Source organism: Festucalex cinctus, chromosome 9 (assembly GCF_051991245.1).
Source record: "Festucalex cinctus isolate MCC-2025b chromosome 9, RoL_Fcin_1.0, whole genome shotgun sequence".
Taxonomy (NCBI): Eukaryota; Metazoa; Chordata; class Actinopteri; order Syngnathiformes; family Syngnathidae; genus Festucalex; species Festucalex cinctus.
Genome location: NC_135419.1, coordinates 16,596,928 through 16,613,167, shown reverse-complemented (window position 1 = coordinate 16,613,167; position 16,240 = coordinate 16,596,928). Strand labels below are relative to the sequence as shown.

Genomic DNA, 16,240 nt, shown 5'->3' with positions numbered 1-16,240 from the left:
CATGGTAATTAACTGGCAAACGCAGACTACAGCATGTCGCGATACGGCCGCCTCGCTATTCCCAAACAACCTGCCAACATATGGCACCGAATGTTACATTTCCCTAATCGCCCCTGAGAGGCAACGGAGGAGGATGGAAAACAGGGTTGGGGTTGCCTGGCGACAGCTCGTTGCTGCATGGAGGGCTTGCCGTCAATTGGTTCTGCCAACATTGCGGGTTATCGGGTTCCGACGTGCTCTCAGCTGCTCACAAATGAGGACAAGAGCGAAATCGGAATCAATTATGCCACTTTTTGTCGTTTGCTCAAGGACATGTCAGCGGCGTCAGGCAGCAGTTGGCTGCTACGCGCTCCTATAAACCACAGTTAATATGTTATGCACAGTCATATTGTACGATAAGAATTACAAAGATATTAATCGATAAATTTGGTTGACAGCGTGGAACTGATTGCTAATTAATTACAACATATATACCAGCATATATATTGTGCATGTCTGATATTCATACACTCACCTAATCATGAACTTTGCCGCGGAACATGTAATTATTATGTCACTATTTTATTTAAATATTTTACATAAATCAGTCAATTTGGTCAGCCATCTTGTTTTTGTTGTCATTCAAAATCAATGTTTAATTGCTTAATCACAAAATAATCAAATTTAAAGAAACTAAAGGAATAGTTTATAACTTGAAATCAGTATGTTTCAAGATTTATTATCCATTTGCGGTCATACTGCAACGCAGTTTTGGCAATATTTAAAATATTTTAAAATGGTGCCATTTTAACTCATTCACTGCCTTTGACAAGTATAGTTGTCAATTGTATTTTTTAGAGCGGTGCTAAATGGGGGCGAATCTGAGCATGCTCCACTGTAAATATAAAATTTGGAAACAACTTTACTGATGCCCAACCACCGGTAGATGACATCATTGCCCCATTTTATACGAAATAAACACAGTTTCAGAGTCCATGGGAGAAATGGCTGTATTTTGGCAAACCTACATTTTTCTACTGTCAATTATAAAATAATGGGACGGACCAAAAAGTAGGGAGTCTATTCTGTCATTTGGTAGATTCGGCTTATATATAATTATTGAATGTAATATCACGTGAGTATTGACAATTTTAAAATTTTCTAAAATGACTGGCAGTGATTAATGGGACACTAAAAACGTGCTTCAAAATAAAGCAGTAGTCAAATAGCAAAGCTATTATGCTGCATAATATTTTCTAAAAATGGATTCAACTCACCCACTATGTTGATTAGTGGGAGATAAAAATCCATCCTCGAGCCTCTTCCGCTAGACTATTTCAAAAAGTGTTCTTTCTAAACGTCACTTCCAACTCAAGTCATTTTCTGAAGCCATGGACACTATTATAGACAATTTTCTTACTAAGAACAAACTGTGTTTATGTCCATTTGGGGTTAAAAACAAACAAACAACCAAAAAACAAACAAAACAACAAAACAGTTAGCTTGCCCTGCTAGCTACAAGTGTTGCTAGCTAGCTAGCTACCTGTGGCTGCTAGTACTCTGAGGATTGGTGAAAGAGTGTGAAAATGTTGACATCGTGGTGACATATTTCAGCCCTGGTACGACTAACTTAAAAATGTCTCAGTCAAAAGGATGTCGATGTTAATTATCATGCATTTAAAAGAATGTAAAGGATGGGGCCTGAGCTGCGCTGAACATTGTTCAGGCAGACTTCTTCTCACCTGGCAACATGAAAGAGCTGAAACCTGATTGACTGAACAATTCTCGCTTAAATGGACTGTCCAGGAAGTAGTGCTGGCAACAAACTGGACATACGTACAATAGCATTTTGTTTTTGCTCATATGTCTCAATCTCACAAGGTTTGCATTTTGAATATATTTTATACTAGCTCGGGTTTGCGTTTGAATAGTTGAGGTTTTATTTTTTAGAATCGAAATCAAATCTGCTTTAGAGTTCTGAAATTTGAAAAATCAAGTACAAATGCTTGAGTGTTCGCACTTTCTTCCCTCCTGATTTCAGGCTTTAAAAAAAAAAACAAAAAACAAAAAAACTCCTTCCTTCCTGCGACCTGTCACTGAATCACGTGCGCCCGGAAGACGTCCGCACCCGACGGCCCCGTGGCGGCAATGCATGACAGCGCCACTTGACAGGGCCCCACCTATGGATGACAGATGAGAGCTGCATGTGCTGTGTATGTGGGGGCATGATTATGAAGATTCACGGGAGAGTAGCCCCACCACACACGCATACACAAACTATCAGCTCGTGCCAAGAGCTTAAAGACACACCAAACGCATGGTCTCATCTATTTGACACAGTAATTACAGCACACGCTGATTCCAATGATGGATGAACTCCCAGTCGGGGGATGAGCAGTCGCTTCTCCTCCCACTCTTCATCCTCCGATAAGCCGTTTGTATCAAAGAACACGCCCCAACAAAGATAATAATGCTCCGTTTTGATTGACACTAAGACTGTATCACATACACGGCCGCGACAAGTGAAATGGAACAATTAGGTGCGCCTCATACACACAGTATAGGGAATGTACTGCTGCTTCCACTTCCACACGTGAAAATGCTTAAATTGTCCTTCTTGCTTTCACCAGAAGTTTTAATTTGAGCTGAAAAAGCTTGCGGCAACTATTCTGTAGATGTTTGGAGGTATTTATTTAAAAAAAAATAAATACATACATTTTAGTTGTCTATGCAACTCCATGAACATTTTACGACGCCACTAAAATTTCAAATGAATTTACTCACATTACGCACATTTTTAACTAGATAAATATGTCAACAAAAGGGCATTGCAAAATTTAAAACGTCAGTGACATTGCCAACTACTGGCCTGGCATGCACATTGCAGCCTTTGCCGTTACAAGTTCTCATGAACGCTGATGGTAATTGTAGGAATGTTGAAAGCAATTCCACGTTATTCGGCTTTTGATTCTGCACACTGTTTTGCCGTGTAATACCTCCCACATAATACGTCTGATTTACACCATTCAAATTTCAACTTGCTTCAAAGGTTCACGCCATCTTGGGAATATATTGTCTGATTTCACAGTACTTACAGTATTCACACAATTTAATGTTAAATATCAACTTTTTCCCATTCATTTTCAATGGGACTGACATTGAACGTATTCTAAGTCCCACTTTCCATGCTCACTTCCATACATCCAACTTATCATCATTACCAACTCTCTGATACTGCTCAGTGGCGCACTTGGTAAAATGCATTGTCCAGTAACCAGGAGATCGCGGGTTCGAATCCCACCTCCTACTATACATTACATTACATTAAATTATGCTAAGTGATTACATGTATACCCACTATCTTAGTTCAATTTTTCCATCTAAATGAATGACGGGTACTGCATGCCTAGGTGGCGCTGTTGCGTGAATTTTATTCTTTTTTTTTTGCATTTGTCCATTGAATATCATTAGTTCAATTTTTCCATCCAAATGAATGGAGGGGTACTTTCAGATAATACTTTTACATATAAAATGGCCATTAGCCATGATTTTAAACAAAGCCAAGTTGGCTCACATGTTAAATACTTGCCTGGCGTTACGGAGACATGGAAGTGCGTTGGTTCTCGCTTGGGAAATATTTTTTTAGCATTCAGCATTCCCATAGAATTTCTGCAGAAATTTCACTTTTTCTAGTTCCTGAAAGGACCTCTTCAATAGATTTTTTGGGGGGGATAATGATGACATTATCCCCAATTGCTGCCGCATATTTCATGCCGATGTGGAGGGTGGGGGTGGCAGTCAATTGGATCGGACCCCCCCACCCCACTCCCACCCCCCCAACCCCTCCGCAGGATAATGAAAAAGACATCAGCAGGCGACGAGAAGGTCGCCCGCAACATTTGCCGTGACCTTGCCATCTTTCTCTTCTCCATCTGACAACTTCTGATGCGTCAAGGGTGGCTGCTTCCCCCAGCGATGAAGATGACGCCCCCCCCCCCCCCCCCCCCCCACAATCCTCCCCCGGGTGGATCTTTCTCGCAGCATCGCTTCGCTGATCGCCCAGGGCGACAAGGCTTCTTTCACGCACTCTCATTTCCTCCCTTCATTTATAGCGCTTGCTGCTTTAGCCCCACTTATTAAGCTATTACCATATTTTTATTGTATTTATTGTTGTTACTTATTTTGCCTGTACTTTCCATTCATCAATTTCCTTCAGCGCTTATCTAAAATTATTTTGCAGACCCCTAACTTATGGCTCATGATGGACCCCTTGAGGTCTTGGAGGCCCCGTTTGAGACCACTATACTAAAGGCCTTCATGTCCCCTCGCAGCTTGGTAGTCAACTGCAGGTAGGGAAGGCCTCACACAAAATAAATGTATTTGTTAATAAGAAAAAAAATAATATAATGTGAAGAATAAAACACATTTTTCCTTCAATTCAATTGACATTTTGCTGCTCCTTGTGGGGTGGGTACCTTAAACACCAGGGGGCAGTATAATACTGACATAAAGACACACACGAAGAAGAGTTTCACAAATGACTCTGTAAGTCGAGTGAATATTAGAGCTGTCAAAATTAATCAATTAATCGACAAGTAATCAATTATCAATTTAATTGGCAACTATTTTAATAATCAAATATTCGTTTGGAGCCATTTTTTTTTTTATTTAAAATTGTCCAAATCCTCTGATTTCAGCATATCAACAGTAATTGTCAGATTTCTGTAGTCCTTCATGAAAGGAGATTATTATTTTCGGTGTTTAATCAAAATAAGACATTTGCAAACATATGTTTTTACTTTGGAAAACAATGACAACCGGTAACATGGTACAACATCAACCCCCTTTGTTTAATCACGATACGAGTACAAAGTACAAAATAACCACCACTGGTTAATAGGTAATGGTAATCGGTTAACAGTAATCAGGAAAAAAAAAAGTTTTTGTAATAAACTTTAATGCAAAATTATTGGTCGATTAATCGATTGAATAATCAATAGATTCATCGATTCTAAAAATATTCGAGAGTGACAGCAGATGCTATTTTTAATAGCTCAGCAGCCTTATAATGGATGCTCACAACATTGTTGTGATGTGATCTACTTTGCTTGTCACTACGAGATGGTGAACTCCCACCATTGGTGTAAAAGGGCCTTTTAAAGCGTTCAGTGAGCACACAATGGTGCCGGTGCCGCCCTAGTACAACTGCGGCCTGTTTCCGCTCGGATGTATCAGGGCCTTGCTTCCACAGAGGATGTGAGCCGTGGGCGCGTTGTTGGCCTTGGGTCTCACCGCCGCACGCTCTCCTGCAGGAGGGAATGTGGCACTTGGTCGTCTGCCCCCGCGCTTTCCTGTTCGCATGGCTTTTCGGAGCCGGCAAGACACACTGGGGCGGCCCGACGGAGGCGAGTTAAATCCCGTCTTGACGTCAGCCCGGCAAATAGGTGAGGACAAATTGGAAGATTTTCACGGCTGACGACGTGACTCAGCGCCGCGTGTTTACGGAGGGACGACCGCGCGTTTCCTTCGGAGAGTCTCCAAGGCTGGAAAAAAAGAATACGTGACAATACGCTCCACCCTGTCACACAACAGCAGTGAAGGTAGCAGGCGAAAAATAGAATGAATCACTGAGTGTTTATTATTATTATTCCTGCGGCCTAAGCATGCCTGAAAACTTCACAATTTTGGCAAGGGTGTGTATCCTGGAGAAATAAATGGCTTGTATTCAAGAAGTCCCAAACACAACAAGTTGGCAAATTCCAGGACTTTGACTAACTCCTGCCATAGAAATTGTTCAAAGAAGCCAAGAGCAATAGCATGTATCCTAGAGGATACTGATTTTTAGTATATTCAGAAAATTAAAAAAACAAAAAAAAAACTGCCCGCAACACTAGTTTGAAACAGGACCCACATAAAAGTCTCAAAGATCCATGCCGAAAATTGGACAGGAAGTCAGCCAACTGTATTTTGATGAAGTCCGACTTGGGAATTCGCTCAAATGAGCCCCAATCCGAAGCAGGTAGGGAGTGTGATGAATATTTTGAGGATTCTTTGAGAAAGAAAAATTTGCTAAATTAAGAAAAATCAAAATATTCACATATTTCACATATTACCAAAGTTGGTGCACGTCTAATATCACAGGATGCACACACACAAAAAAAAAAAACCTTAAGGACATATGCCTGAACATTAAGTCAGCCATTTTGGTTTGAAGTCACCAATCTAGGATTTGTACTTTCACAAACTTCTACTGGAGAATTTGCCCAAATTAGCATCAACACATTCTTTCTTTCTGTAACATGTAATGGGGATACAACATAGTTTGATAATGATTTCAGAGGTTCTTGGAAAGTTAGAAAAAATTAGCTTCCTGGCACCAGTTTCACCTATGGATAAAAAAATTGTGTGGACATGCATGTCTATCTATCATAACAGGTTGTACGAAAAGGTCCCATGCCTGCAATAGGAAGTTGTCAGTTTTTTTTTTTTGGAAGCAGCCATTTTCAGCTAATTCCCAGCTTTGTTTCGGCATTTTGACCAAATGAGTTCCAATTAGAAGCAGGAGCCAGACGGGAGACAATTTGCCATCTAACGTGTTTTAGGACTTTTTTGGGACACTAATCAAAATTATGCTTTGATATAAAATAAAGAAAAAGGTTTTGCATGACCAGGTTCAATTCAAAACAACTGGCCCATTCATCTCTTAGCATGTGCCAACGAAACGATACCCATTTACTTTTTTCCGCTCGCTATTCCGAGTCTCGTCATAAATGTTTTGCCATGACTGTCATCACCTCAGGAGAGGAAGACCTTACGCGGGTCTGCATCCTTGTCATGTTCGAACGTTGGCACGACCCCCCTATTGTTGGGACGGCATTGTTGGGGAGGGCGTCACTCTGGCGCTCTTTGATGCGCTAAGTGATTTACAGAGTGCCGTGCACAGGAAAGTGGCCTCCAACTCCAAATAGGAGCTCGGAAAAACAATAGCTCGGGGCTGATTTATCTCTCGTCACAGTAGTAGCTGCTTTGCGGTGACGCGCCGCTGATTGTTTTTCTTTCAGCTAACATCATTCATTTTCGATGAGGGGCTTGTCACCATTTCAAGGATGGTTTCACACATCCGAGAACTTTGGACACGCTTACGAGTGTCAAAATGCTAATAACACAGAGTACAGGCCTCTCTTCCTGCTAAGAAGCATGAAAGTCACTTTGAAATACTGTACAAGAAAATGTAAAAATTTGACAGATAAATGTAATGTTGCTGTTAACTGCACTGGTAAATGACTTTAACCAACACTGAATGAAACACTGCAACAAGTTAAGGGCTAATGCTACATATTAGCTAGCTATGTATAATTCTTTTGTCTCGGTTTTGTACAGTAGGATGGAGGCGCACCATCTCTGTTGGGATGTTGAAAGGGTTAAAAATAAATGTGACATGCTTATTTATTTACTTTTTATAAAAGTTAGTTCTGATCTAGCAATTTCACTTTTGACTTTGACTTTTAACTTTACATATTACTCCACCTCACAGGTGATTTAAACTGTTGATTTGGCCTGCATCATTGGTTAGAGTTAGCTAACGTTACTGTGGGGTGTTAAAAAAACAAAAAAACAAAACAAAACAGGGTTGCAAAGATGGACATTGTCAGGTGTGAACAAAGGTTAGGAGAGAACTCAGGAGATGTCACTGCTAACCTACAGGAATGCTCATGCAATTTAATGACAAGTTGAAGAAATTTCACATGTACCAACGGACACTCGGCCAACCTGCTAACGCGGCTAGCACCCATTCAATAACGTACTGTACTAGCGTGACGTAACTTGACATGAGGTGAACTAACAGTCTTACTCTCTCCATGAAAGTGAAACAGTAAAACAAGCTTCATTTTTTTTTTTTATTTTTTTTTTTAAAGCAATATTTAGCCTGATTCTTTGGCTAGTCAGCATGCTACGCTAACGGCTAACTTTGTGGCTTACCTCGCTGTTCAATGTACTGTTTGTGTTAGCGGAGCCAAATAACTGATTAAATCGTTTATTTTTCTTGTCTTTTTTTAATCAATATTGATGATGACTCACTTGCCAGCATGTTGCACTAACGGCTAACTTAAATGGCTAAAATCACAGTTTGCTGTACCATTTGTGTTGGTGGAGCCAAATAACTGGTTAAACCAGGGATGGGCAATCTCGGTCCTCGAGGGCTGCAGCCCTGCAGGTTTTGCAGGTTTCCTTCTTCCAACACAAGCTGTTTCCAATCAATGGGATTGTTATAAGTCTAATGCAGAGCTTGCTGATGAGCGGATCACATATCAGCTGTGTTGGAGAAGGGCAACATCCAAACCCTGCAGGGTTGTGGCCCTTTAGGACCAAGACTGCCCATCCCTGGGTTAAACAAACAAATCATAATTTGTTTTTATAAATACTGTTAAATAATGAATGCTACTTGTAGAATCGTATAAAAGCAAGACTCCCTACCCATCCCCCCCAAAATATAAAAAGTTAAAAAGGAGCTCTACATTTTATTTTTTTTGGGAGGATTGCCTTTTAACGGGTTCTTTACATCTAAAAATTGACTTATTCATGGACTTGCATTTGTCGTGCGCAAACTGCGCAACTCTCACACTGGCCCGTATCACAGCGGCTACTCGAGGTGGGTGAGGGGTGGGGGTCTGCCCTTTCGAGCGGTATCCCATTGTGTTACAAAGTGAGAAATAATCATTCATTAACCTGCCGTGACCCCGCAGCGGAGGGGTGGAAGTGGGGGGCGGTGGAGATAGAGCCCCTCATGGTGGGTGTTGGGTCATGTCCACCGAGCGCACAGACACACATGCACCCACACGCACCTTAAATGGATTAAGTGGCCAAACACCCCAGCGAGTTTCCATTTCAATTATGAAGTGAATGTGTTTATGAAATGGTGCACAGTGGGGATAGCCGCGTCCAGCAGGACCCCAGGGAGCATGTGCGGTAAGCGTGCACACACCCGTGCGTGTGTGTATATGTACGTCTGATGTGTCAGGCTCCCAGTGGTACAGAGTTTATTGTCACAGGGAAGAGTTAATCAATGTGACAATCACGTCTCCCTTGTTACATCCCCTCCATCACCCTCACACGTACACACAAACGCACACACATAAATGATGTAGCCGATGTTATTAAACATCAGGTGAGCTAATGTTCCTGAAATTTGTAAAAAAATAAAATACAAACAAATAAAAATACATAAATACATATTTTATAAAGATAAACATACAATATTAATTGTATTTATAAAATATTGAATACATATTTATTAAAATATTTAACTACAATATCTGAATACAAATAATACATTTAATTATTTTTAATTTAACTAATATTTTATGTCCCCAATTCAAATGGGTACACACTCAAAAGTGTCTTACTATTTTTGTGAATTTAAATGAACATAGTATCAGCTTTTCATTTTTAATTTTAATAACAATAAGCAGGAGAGAAAATTGATCAATGCGTCATTTTAAATCTTCATTTTCATTCTTTTTTTCCTGCATGCAAGTAAGATTAGTTTACATTTGCATTAAAATAAACTCATAGTGACATTTTAATAGTGGCATTAAATGACACATGCTAGTAATTAAACATTAGACCGCTAAGGTCCTAATCAGCCCTTTAATAACCTTCCAAATGAAGAATGAAGAGGCCCTCTTTGGTTGCCAGTGTGTGTGCTCTCAGGCACGTTGGGAGTGTTACAGGATCCAAGCGAGCGCGTTGTGACCGCCTTGATTCATTCGATAACGACGACCCCGACGACTTTTATGCCGAGGTAAGCGTATGCACAGCTGTCTGTCTGCCGGCTTGGGGTCAAGACGCGGTGCGGTGTGGAGAAGGTTAACTTTGTTAACGGACGCTCGGGCCGATAGGGCGGCACCGGGATCAAGGGCAGGTCGATCAATGCGGGAATATTTCAACAAAACGGACAGCAACCTTGACGCCAAGTCACTCTCTGGTGCCACTTACAGTTAGTCTTTCACACACATTTCTTATTTATTGCCTAAAAATAGCACAATCCTGACATTTAAGGCCAGACTGTCATTTGGTGGGCACCTGCCTCAGATGGCCCCCCGAATGAGAGTAGACTATAGCTTGCCTTTTTAACTCATTTGCTCCCAATAACGTGTAAATACGTTTTTTATGTTTTAAGTGTCCCAAAGACGTATTTATACGTTTTTTATTTTATGCTAGAGCATATCAACTGCAAAGAACGGTTGCAGAAATGGTAGTTTTTACACAAACGGCCAGCAGGTGGAAGCGGAGCAAAGGAGATCAACCAGGGCACGTAGATAAAAAGCTAAATTACTTACAATTTTAAATAGATTTGTGAAAACTGATGAAACTTAGCTCTCTTCTAATGTTAATTGCTGCAAAACGGAAACAGATAGAAAAATACTTTTTTTTCCTGATGAAAGAAGAGACTTTAATCTTTCTTTTGATATGTTCCATTCTTTTATAGCAATAGAACACAATATTCTGTGGGCCTTGCAAAATCAGTCAAAATCCAGTAAAACAGCCGGGAGCGAACGGGATTGCTTCTGTGAAAATGGCTGGGAGTCAATGAGTTAAACACATTGGGCTATATTCACTAAGACTGTGCTGCATCCCGTAATAGCGTAAAATATTGCACCACAATTGCACCCGGAGTCTCCACCCACCCATTTTTTTCATTTAACATTTCTTTTAATTTTGCTGTCAATACGAAAAACACAAACGTTCTTATTTTCCTAATTCTAATATTTCTGATAATATTTATGACAAAAAAATCTCACAAAACATTAAATGCGTGTTGGATGTTTGTATTTATTGCGCTACCTTAAACGTAAATTCATATTTTAAGCCTGTAGGGGGAGCATGGGAGCCAGACAAACAGTTTCCTGCTTCTGCTTTAAATCAGAGCAACTCGCTTGAAGTTGGAATGCATCCCAGGAGACACTTTAGTCCATTCCAATCTCATTTCCTCGTTTAATTGGGGAGGAAAAATGAGAAGTCACTTCCCCAACTTCTTATCTTATCTTATCCTCAGCGGGCGAGCTTTCCCACAGCGCACCCCTCTATTTGTGTTCCACCTCGCCGCTTCAAGCGGGAAAGCGAGAGAAGTGGCTGTTCCGGGACGACAACTGCAACTTGAACCCTTAATCCCGAGTATCTCCCCAATCCACGGAGCCTCAGATTACTCGTCATTTACGCTAATCCCGGGAATTTGCACCATGCCGCGAAGATGAACCACAAGCAAGTGACTATGGCAGGGTTGAAACTAGTTCAGCATTTTTAGATTGGTGTGAAATGAATTGGTCAAAATGTGAGCTAACTGTAATTAATGTCATGTAATTCATTAATTTGATGAATGTCATGTAATTCATTAATTTGAATGGTTTTGTTTTTGTGAAAATGTTAAGTCATGGGGTAAATGGGAATTCTGGGATTGTGAAAAAAAAATATTTCGCAGGTTGTCCAGAATGAGCAGAATATTTTAACGTTGGAGTGGTTTGAATCTGCAGATAAATGTTAACTTTGTGAAATCCCTCCATTAATTTGGGAAATATATATTTTTTTTTTTCATGGAAAATGTGGAATTTTTCAAAAAGTAATATTTGGAATATTGAACATTTTGATGTCATTATGAATGATTTGAACTGATTGAGAAATGTTAAATTTGGGGTTAACTTGAGAAAAAAAACTTTAATCTAAGTGTATATTTAGAACAATTTAAACTGGTGCATAAATGTTGAAATTGAGGTGAATTTGTGAAATATATCTATTAATTTGAAATATGGGAATGTGAAATATGTGAAATTTCTCATTAATTTTGGAATTTTCTTATGGAAAATATCTATCCATCCATCCATCCATCCATCCATTTTCTTGGCCACTTATTCCTCACAAGGGTCATGGGGGGTGCTGGAGCCTATCTCAGCTGGCTTTGGGCAGTAGGCGGGGGACACCCTGAACTGGATGCCAGACAATCGCACAAGCACACCTAGGGGCAATTTGGAGCCCCCAATTAACCTGCCATGCATGTCCTTGGAATGTGGGAGGAGACCGGAGTACCCGGAGAAGTTCCACGCGGGCACGGGGAGAACATGCAAACTCCACCCAGGAAGGCCGGAGCCTGGACTCGAACCCGAGTCCTTGTGGAAAATATGAATTTCCTAAAAAAGGAAGACTTTTTGGAGTGGAGAATATTTTGACAATTTGAATTGCTTGAGAATTGTTGAATTTGTTAAATTTAATGGGGGGTTTTTCTTGTGGAATAAAATGTGGAATTATGGGAAATGTGTACATTTTGGGGAAAATAACACATATGATTTAGTCATCAAATGTTTTGAGAAAATTGTCAAAAATCATCAGGTTAAGATTTCCAAAGCAATTAGCAACGAAATGAATTTCAATTGAAAGGCTCGCTGTTGCCGGCACGAGATTTATAAGCGAACCTCTGTGTTTTTATGGCACTACCTGGGCAGTAAAGAGCTGCCTTTCTCACCATCAGCTATAAAATGGACCTCGTCTACAGCCAACACCTTTGAAGTGGGAAAACCAGAGGTGCGTAAAACCCTGGCCAAACGGCCATATGTGAAACCAATAGCACTTTTCCAAAAAGTAGCACCGCTGACGAGGCCGTCATCTTTGGTAAACGCCAGGCAGCTATCGAGGAGAACGACATGCAGATAAATCTTTTATGCAGCGAAAAAAAAAAAAATGAGCGATGGAAATTCAACCTGCTCTTTTTTGAAAGTTTAGCACAGAGGAAATTCAAGACAGCGCGGCAGCTGTACGCGCCGGACGCAGATCCGGCCTTTTTTTACTGACTACAACACTAACGCTCCTTACAAGGATGCAACGTGGTTGTTTTCATTGACATTTTCTTGACACTCAAGCCTCCAATTCTGTAAGTAATGCCTCCACCTTAGCTTTGTTGAGGTGGTCATTGTAATGAAAGTTCTAATCGGGACCTGGCACTTACTTGAGGGAGCCATTTAGTTCTCTTCAACGGATGCAGTGAGTATTTTGGGTATGGCCTCAATTTCTCTTCTTAAGTGCATCACATAGCCAGTGACCAATTGGGGCAAGGTGTCTTGCTTGAGGGAGGCGTCTATTTCTTAAGTGACTGACAGTCACTATATTTTGGAAAGAGGAATTCATTTATCTTAATTTGATGATACACCATTGACAAATTTGGGACACTTATTCGGAGGTTTTTACTAGGTGGACGAGACACCTGGTGACTAATTTGGACACTTTTTTTTTTTTTTTTTTTTTTTTTTTTTTCTTGAAGAGCTCAGAATTGTTCATTCGGTAGTCTTACCGATTCAACGTCTTGTCATCATTGCTCTTTTTTTTTTTTTTTTTTTTTTTTGTGTGTGTATGTGTGCGTGCGTTTGCGTGCGTTTACGTGCGTGCGTTTGCGTGCGTGCGTGCGTTTGCGTGTGTGCGTTTGCGTGCGTTTGCGTGCGTGCGTGTGCGTGCGTGCAAATACGTATAAATTTATACTCATTCATTCACCTAAAACCTTATAAATATCCCATTACCCTTCGCCTTAACCAGGTACTTCAGAATCTTGCCAGAGTCGTGAGATTTAAATGGTCAGGAGACCAGAGAAAAGGTCAGAAAAAAAAAGAAATAAAGAGAAAAGAAAGGTAAATCAAAGTGACATCCAGCACCGACCAAACACTTCCTGCCTTCCCCATGATTACAAAATCAAAGTCTTACGCCAACCCCGGAAGCCTCTAAATTCCAGCAAATTTAGCGAGATCTCAAGAGCCCAGAGGAAAAACTAAAGAGAGGAAGGAGGGAAGGATCGATAAGGCAGAGTGAGATCAATAGAAGCCAGTACATCCAATCCATCAAAGTGAAGTCCAGCACCAACAAGACCCCTCCTGCGTGGTTACAAAACCGGAGTCTTATGCCAACCCCAGAAACCTCATACTTCTAATAAATTAAGATCTCAAGTGACCAGAGGAAAAACTAAAGAGAGGAAGGAGGGAAGGATAGATAAAGCAAAGTGAGAACCACAGACACCAGCACCAACTGATTCAAGGGGCTGTGGGAGGGAGAGGGTACTTCTGTTGAGTTTCAGTAGATGCTGGTGCGACGGATCTGGCATGCATAAGGACCACCACCAAAGAAAGAAGCCGTCAACCGCGGTCCAGCAAAGCGAGCACCCCCCCCCCCCCCCCCCCCCGGAATCCCCAGGCCGCGGCAGCACCAAGGCCACCCCCAAGCCACCCGAGCGGACACCGGTCGGCGAGCCGACCCAGACACCCGGAACACCCCCGCCCCAGCCCCGGCCCACACCCCCGAGCCCAAGGCCGCAGAACGAGGCCCAGCGGGCCCCCACAGCGCCCCACCGGTCCCCAGCCCCCATCCCCCCACGACCCCCCCCGCACCCCACCCAAACCCGCCATCCACCACGACCCAGGCCCCACCACCCCCGACCCCCAAACCCCCGAACACACCCCGACCCCCAGCACCCAACCCCCCACCCACCCATACCTCCACCCCCCCCCCAAACAAGCCGCCCCCCCCCCGACGGCCGCCACCCCCCCCCCGCGAACCCGGCCCCCCGCGAGAACCCCCCAAACCCCCCCCCCGGAAACCGGCACCGGGCAGCAGCGCAGAGAGGGAAGATGTGCCCACCCCACCTCCAGCCGCGCGAGATTTGCACAGCGGCGGGAGGGGGGAAGCAGAGGAGGAAGCACCAGGGGAGAAGGCGGGACACCAGAACACCGAGCCCGGTGGGGAGAGGCCCCGGTCGTCACGCCAGAGTACAAGTGACACCTAACCCTGTTACTGAGTCCGCCAGCTCGCCGACTGGCGAGCTCTACCCTTACACCGTGAATGTGGCCCCACCCAGTGTATATACAAGTGTGTGCGTGTGGTGCATTAAAATTGGGAGCAGGTGAGTCGGAGCAGAGGGAAAAAATTTCCCCTACTCCGACACACCCGTATCCCCCCCCAAAAAATGAATATGTATATGTGTGGTGCATTAAAAAAGGGAATGGAGGGACAAAGTGGTGGGGCAGGGACACAAATGGGGGGGACCACAGCGCTGCCAGGCACTGCAGTCCATCCCCTCTGATGGCTCCCCGCCCCAACTCACCCCTCCCCTTGGACGTGAGGTGCATTAAAATTGGAGGGGAGTTGAAGGGTGAAGACGGTGTTTCCACCCTTCCCCACCCCACCAAGAAATGTGTTGTGTGCCCTATGTGTATATTTACAAAGTGTATAGTGCAAGCTAGTGAAGTGAGTAAGAGGAGCGACCAGCGGGGCCTCACCCAACCCGGCGGGTGTAGGTGGCACGCCCGCCCCCCAGCACCCCCACCCCCTGCCGCCCCCCACCTCATCCACCCGGCACCACAATGGGCGGACAGCCAGCGCAGCAGGGCTACCGGACAGCCCACCGGCCACCGGAGCCCGCCCGGGGCGCCAGGAGTTATACCGGAGTGGGGCAGGCCCCAAACCCTCGCCCGGCCCCCGGCGCCCGACGCCCGGGCCGGGGAGGGAGCCCCAGGCCCAGGGAGAGGGAGGGGGAGGGGCCGCAGGGCAGACAGGGAAGGGGGGGGGGCGGGGGAAGCGGGGAGAAGACGACAAGAAGGCGAAAGGGCGGCTGCAGGGCAGGAGGCGGGAGGGGAGAGGAGGAGGGAGGGCGACAAGGGAAAAGGGACCGGGAGGCAGAGGAGGATGGGCGGGAGGAGGCGAGGAGGGAGAGGCGACGGGGGGGAGGAAGGGGGAGGGGAGAGGGAACCACGGGGCACACCGGAGGCCCACCCACCCCGAACCGCGCCGCCGGGCACGGAGCCGCGGACCGCGCCGGGACGGCACCGCCCCGGGCACCAGGGGAAGCACCCCAACACCGCACCCCACAGGGGGCCCAGGGAGCGGCCAAGACGCAACCGCCACCGAGCAGACAACGGGGGGGGGGGGTGCAGAACCACCCCCGCCCGACCACAGGGGACGGCATCAAGAAAATTGACTAATTAGCATGCAGTAACACCAAGTGTTGATGCTTAGTGCCCACTAGAAATAGATCTTAAGGAGTTATTGAGTATAGTGTCGTATAGTGTGGTATGCTCGAGCCCACTAGCAGCAACTAGGTTCCTGACTATATAAAAATAAAAACAATCAGATACAAAATACCAAATACAGGAGCAGCGAAAACAGAAGTTGTAACGATGTGGTGGCTCTCGTTAACAGGCAGAATCTTGGCAGGATTAAGTTGCCAAATTGAGAT

At 43.9% G+C, this 16,240-nt stretch overlaps 1 protein-coding gene across 2 annotated transcripts in view; it reads right to left on the bottom strand.

Moving 5' to 3' along the window:
- Nucleotides 1-16,240, bottom strand: part of LOC144025423 (tubulin alpha-3 chain-like) — a 101,127-nt gene that overhangs the window by 40,153 nt on the left and 44,734 nt on the right. Inside the window, exon 6 of one of the 2 annotated variants that reach the window (XM_077531409.1) lies at nucleotides 4,896-5,522. The exons of the other annotated variant lie outside the window; for it this stretch is intronic. The gene's annotated coding sequence lies outside the window, so the exon portion shown is untranslated. Of the gene's footprint in view, nucleotides 1-4,895; nucleotides 5,523-16,240 lie in introns of those variants that run through there. 2 annotated transcript variants of the gene reach the window in all.